Here is a 6,184-nt window from a genome sequence, read left to right on the forward strand (position 1 = left end):
ATAACTGTGTACTGTGTTTGTCTCTTATCTTTTTTTTTTCTTCCTTTTCCTCTGTCCTGAAAGCTGATTTTCTTGAAACTTTGTGTCAATGTTTTACCTGGTTGCAGCTTAAATATGTTGTTTCATTGACTGTTAGCTGTCAGGGACAGCTGCCCTTCCACTTAGTGTCCAACTTAGTGTCCAACTTAGTGTCCAACTTAGTGTCCAACTTAGTGTCCAACTTAGTGTCCAACTTAGTGTCCAACTTAGTGTCCAACAACTTGTACAAGATAAAGTTCAGTTCTGTGTGAAGGGGAAAACACCTTGTAATACTGACCTGTTCTTCCTGGCTTCAATCTCCTGCACAGGAGAACACATTGCTGGCAGCCTGAAGGCTGTGACTTTGGGTGACTTCAGAGAAAGAGTACATTATTAGACCTAGGGCTGTAAGCTCTTGGCTGCAATTACATGTCAGTAGTAATTACAGTGGGAGAAAAGCATGAGCGGAGGCTGCATGTGCTGGATGGAGTCGTTTCTGATGCGACCAAAGCTGAACAACGCCGTTATCCTAAGGGGATCTTGCCCCGGAGCCTCGCCGCGGGTGGCGGGAGCGGGAAATCTGCCTCCCTTTTGCCTCAGGTGAGGGCCCCGAGCTGAGGCCCTGAGGAGCGGCCGCCGGGGGGCGCGCGGGGCCGGCGCCTCGCGCCCTTCCCGCTCTTCCCGCCCTTGGCGCCTCGCGCGCTGAGGGAGGGGCGGTTTCGCCCGGCCGCGCGCCGTCCGTGAACCATCCTGAGGCGACTCTTTTTGTAATCTTATTGTCTTATTATTATCTTACTATTTTTATGCCGGTCTCACAGTTTTGCAGCTCTGATTGCAGGTGAATACTGGGCTTAGTGATCCAGCTACACCGAGTGCTGTGTGCTCTTTCCACGCGCACTGATGCCGGTCTGAAAGCAGAGCAGACATTTATGTTGTGCAAACCGAGCTCACAGGGAAAGCCCTGACCTTGTAAATCTGCACTAGGGCAAACGCTAAACTTCTACTTTTTTGTAATCTTGCTTCCCAAGGGGGAAAATACCACTTTTGCAGGGCATCTGGCAATTTTGCAATATTCATCAGGATTCCCAATGCCCCTGGGATTTACGGTCCATCCTATTCTGTGGCTGCAGATGGGAAGATGTTTTGCAAAACTGCTGAACAACTGGAGTATGCACAGAGTGCTATTCTTGGAGCAATTAGAGTCTGGCCATTTTAACTGTATCAGGTAGATACTGACATTCGTTTGAAGGTTTTGGTATTGTCTCTAGATACAGTGACCCATGGGAAACCACAGGATGATGGCAGCTCATGCTGTGCAGTTGCCCAGGTCATGGCTTGGTCAGTCTGTGCAGAAACCAGTGGCTCACAGTGTCACTTCTGCCAGTAGAGCTTGATGTGTAGTGCGCTTGACGTACCTCTGTGCGGCAATCAGTGCATGAAACACAATATACCCTGCGGCTTCCCACCAAGCCCTTGGATTTCCCGATCCTGGAGCCTCCTGTGAATTTGATAACACCAGTGCTGCTCCTGCCAGTAGGCAATGAATTCCCCTCAGCCTCCTCTTGCAGCCAAACGTTTCCTGAAGCTCACAAAGTCTCCCCTGTTACAGCACAAGTGAAGTGTATCTCATTTCTTATTAATATGCACCAAGTTCTTGTCTGTCTTTCCTCCAGCACTAAGTTGGTGAAGGATCTGTAGACCACGACCTGCTGCAGTCCAGCTGCTGCATGAGGTTTTCCCATTCTAATACTAAACTAAATACTTGGACATGGTCTTGGTAAGCCATGAGCTGGGAGCTTTCAACAAGACAAGAGGGATCACTTGACTTTCTGGGGCGATTTGCTTGGCAATACCTACCAGTTATAGTCTGCACAGCTGTTTAGTAAAGTTTAAGGACACCCCAGTGACTTAGGAGCCCAAGTCCTGCTTTTGAGAGTGGCTTGTGAGATCCTTATCTTCACAGGAGATAAATCCTGGTTAGCTTTGATTCCTTTAAGTACTCTGGAAAATTTTATTTAAAGCCTTAATACTAATTCAGTCATGAATATTTCACAGGTTATAAAAAGAAATTATTTCCTTTCTTATAAGCATATTATTTCAAGCACAGAAACTCAGAAAGTTTCTTTCCCTTTTAACTCTAACTTGTTTAAAACCATCTATTTTTTCCTGATGGTAACATAGTCAGGTGCATATTTGGGATAGCAATATCTTAAACTCTTCCTGTATGTCTTTAAAGGGTTTCAGTGGCAGACTACATTATAATATTGAAAGGAATTTAGTAAAATCCATTCTCATTCCTTGAAAATCAATAAAAGTAAAGGGGTTACTGTGCCATTATAATTGAGCAACAGGAGAATGATGGGAGGAACTCGGAGCCGGTGAACAGTGAGAGGACTTTAAAAAAAAGCCTTACCTAGATTTCTAATGAACAGATCTCCTTAGTAACTGGAACTGAAATGTCATCCTAGGGACAGGCACAGTACAAGTCTGAGTACTTTATATGAAATAAAACCTTTTGTTACATTCCAAATGAGCGGACAAGCAATCGTGTCACTGGAGAAGGACTCAAGGGCCAGTGTGTAGATGAAGAACAGGGTAGTTTGCTATGTAACCTGGACACCTTCATCGGCTTAGGGAGAGGACATTGCTTAGACTAAAGACTTGGAAGAGAACACAGGAGTCTTGATAGCTAGAACTGCTGTTGCTGCATTTGAGCAGGTGCCTTAGGTTCTCTGTGAAAATCTGCATAATTCTGCCACCAAGGCGAGAGTTACAAACCTCAGTGTGTCACTAGCCAAGAGCTCCTGGGTGCTGCGAGGATAATAAGTCACTGTGAGAGAAAAGGAATCTACCCATAGAGCATGCAAAGTAAGAACTAAAAGGTGTGCTGCTGTATTTGGGGACCAGTTGGTGGGGAAGAGGAACAGCAGTTCAGTCAATTCTGTATTCACTCCCTCCCAACAGTAGCCTAATTTGTCCTTTCCCCTGACACGGTCACTGTTTCCTAACAAATTCTTATCTCTGTTTTACAAAACCAGACTGCATCTTCTCATCCTGTACATTCCAATGTGTGGATTGCCTGGCCCTGCTGCAAAGTCACTGAGAGGACAGAGAACTTGTTTCAGCTCCCTTGGGAGATCCCTCACCCCTCAGTTTTGACCTCCTGTCTGGAAACTTGTCAGTCCAGGATTAATTGCAAGCATGACTTGGTTTTATGTTGGAAATTAACCTTGAGTTATTAATGGGTCTCAATTTCAAACAACTCTTTTAATTTGGAATGAATCTACCAATGTGTGCTGTGATCCCACCAGGTGACCATTAAAAAAGAGCAGAGACTCCCCTTAAGCCATATAGGATTGACCTGATACTCTCCCTTATGCTCTCTAACTGTCCAATAAAGGGTTAATGGGGGATTTAATTATCCTCCCTAGCTAGGCCCAAAGAGATTATTCGAATCAGCTGCTGCCACTAACAGCTACTGGGCAGAACAGAGCAGCAGGTGGAAATAAAGAGTCTGTGCTGGAAACTTTTTAGTGTGGGGCTTGAAAAAGTTGCTAGTGTAATGTGGGGGAATATGGAGGATCAAGGCAACAGTTCTTCAACACAGATTGGAAGTCAGACAAGAGATTGTATCTTATTTTCTCCTACTATTTCTCTTCTTTAGAAGGTAAAGCATTGACTTCTCTGCAAGAGGGAAAGGATTCATGAATCAGGGAGAAGCTGAAAGTAGCACATATAGTCTGTTTCATGGTAATACTAAAATGTGAGCCTATATTGTTCTAGTCACAAAGCTCATTAATGTTACTGAAAGAGCTCTTTACCACTGCTGCCACTTGGGTACAATGCTCTAAGCTCTGTGGTCTTTAAAGTTTTCTTTTTTTTTTTTTTTTTTTTTTTTTCTTCCCTAAGAGTATAGTTGGAAGGACATGACCCAGTCTTTTTTTGCAGTCTAACTTATTAGGGTTATGTTTGCGTGCAGTGCTTTAGGTTTCCGTTTTGGTTCCAAGTTGTTGCCTTCCCAGGTTGGCGCTCTGTCTGAGCTCTGATGCTGCACTCGGGCCCTGATGAAGGTTACTCCATTTAATTTTCCAATTGTGAAAGCTGGGCAGGGTTGTAAAAGCCCTGTGGGGAAAAAAGGATCCATGAGTGAACTGCTGTGATTTGCTCCAGGAGGTTTGGGTGGCAGATGTTGGCTGGGTCCCTACTCTGAGGGCTTCTTGTTGCAAATTCATGAGCTGACCTTTTCAGCCACTTCCCATGCAGGAAGGACCTATAGCTCTATTTTCTTTGCAGGCATAAAAAAGGTTGCCTACGTGAATGAATGTGAAGATGGATTGGGGTTTATTATCTCAAGTTTTTCCTCTTCAAGTTGCTTCTGAAGTCCATCTGTGCTTGGTCTGCTCTGTGGTGGCCCTCAGATCCCTGTTTTTCTCGCAGTTATCAAGGTAGAGTTACCAGCGTTTGCAGTGGGGAGAAATGAGAGTCTAAATTAAGAGGCTTTCAGAGTTGGAGGATGATAACTTGTCTGCAACAAAACTCCTCATTAGAATCCTGTTAATTTCCTTTCTGTGACAATTATAGCACAGCAGTAGCTCATATGTGCAATGCACAGAGATATTCCCTGAGAGGAGGGGGGAAAAGAAAAGCTTTTTGCTATCACTAGTGAAAAAGATTCCTTAAAGAAGCAAAATGGATGTATAATTCTGCAGCAGTTTTTCAGTATAATGGGAGTTTGGTAGTAAGGTAAGATTTTTCAGGACTCTTGCTGATGTTTATTGCATTCATGTTAGATTTTGTGGTTAGTATTTCCCTTGTGGCACCTGGGATCAGAAGGGATATTGAACTCTTGACACGGCAGTCCCCAGCTGTGTGGAACCTGTAGCCCCTGGAGTTTAGCTCATTCATTCTCTCTTTACTTTAAAAGCTCTTCTCCCTAAGGACATCTTTAAATAATTGCTGTTTCTTTCTGTTGTCATAGCATATTTTTGCTTATCCATCTGTTTTGTTTGAAGTTTCGATGAGGTTTGTTTTTAATCAAAAATAACTTGTCTTTATAATAGCTGTTTTCTTGGCTGCTGCGTGGGATGATACTTGAGCCCTTGGTCTGAACCTTAAGTTAGAGGCAGTACGAGATGTTGGGATGTGGATACATGCCCATAGGTAAGTGTAGTTAACATGAGCATGTGCAAAGATGTTGGCCTCGATCCCCTTTAAGTGTTTTTACCATCTAAGAGGCTAGTGCTGGTGGTGACAGTGGTTGCAGCCCGTCTGCTGGGGTCTGTATCTTAAAGATGCTGCCAGCTTTGCTGCTGCTTCCCAGAGGTTTTGCCAAGGAGCTTGGAGCGTGGCTGGCCCAATTTGCCAGCGCTGTGCGAGACAAACCTGACCCAGACCAACGCAGATGAGCAATGCGGAGCTCCCGGGAACTGGGGCCAGGAAAGAAAACGGCCCCTGCTGAGTGTTCTTGTGCTGCTCTAGGTGTATGTCTAGGATCCTTCCCTCTTCCAGAAGGGATCTGTCAACTTGGTTTTTTCCCACGTTTGTGGGAATTCAGCTCAGCTCTGTCCTTGCGGCTGAGGCGCTGCTGGGCTGGGGTTAGGGCAGGGTGCCTGGAGGCACGTGGGGCTCTCGGCCCTGGTGCCGGAGCCTGCACTTACCCTCCCTGCCGCTTCTGGGCTTGCTCGGAAGAGCTAAAACTGCTGAATTCTGCCTTTCTTTCGGGGCTTCTTGAGTTCCTATCCCGGGCTCCAGGTGCAGGGCAGCTCTCCACGGGGCAGAAGCTCCATTTCCCCAAGAGCAGCCGGTGCAGGGGGCACCTGTCCGCGCCGCTCGGAAAGGGGTCCGGGGGCGGCGGGGCTCCCGCCGCAGCTCCGCCGTGTCCCCGCCGCCCGCCGCGGGGGAGGCGCCGGGCCCGGCCGGGGGGCTCTGCCCGGCGGCGGGAGGCGACCCGGGAGCCGGTGGAGGGAGGGAGGGAGGGATGTGTCTGTGCGTGGGGGGGCCCGTGCCCCGCGCCCGCCGGCGCTGCCCCCGCGCCGCGGCCGTGCCCTGCGCGGAGCAGCCCCGCTCGGCGCCGCTTGAAAGTTTGCCAGGCAGCAGCTCGCTTTAATTTCTGCAAGGATCTGGGGAGGGGGGAGAGGCGGGCGCTGGGGGGGGACCGTCTCCAAGC

This window comes from Nothoprocta perdicaria, unplaced genomic scaffold (assembly GCF_003342845.1).
Source record: "Nothoprocta perdicaria isolate Ctin4 unplaced genomic scaffold, notPer1 scaffold_46, whole genome shotgun sequence".
Classification (NCBI taxonomy): Eukaryota; Metazoa; Chordata; class Aves; order Tinamiformes; family Tinamidae; genus Nothoprocta; species Nothoprocta perdicaria.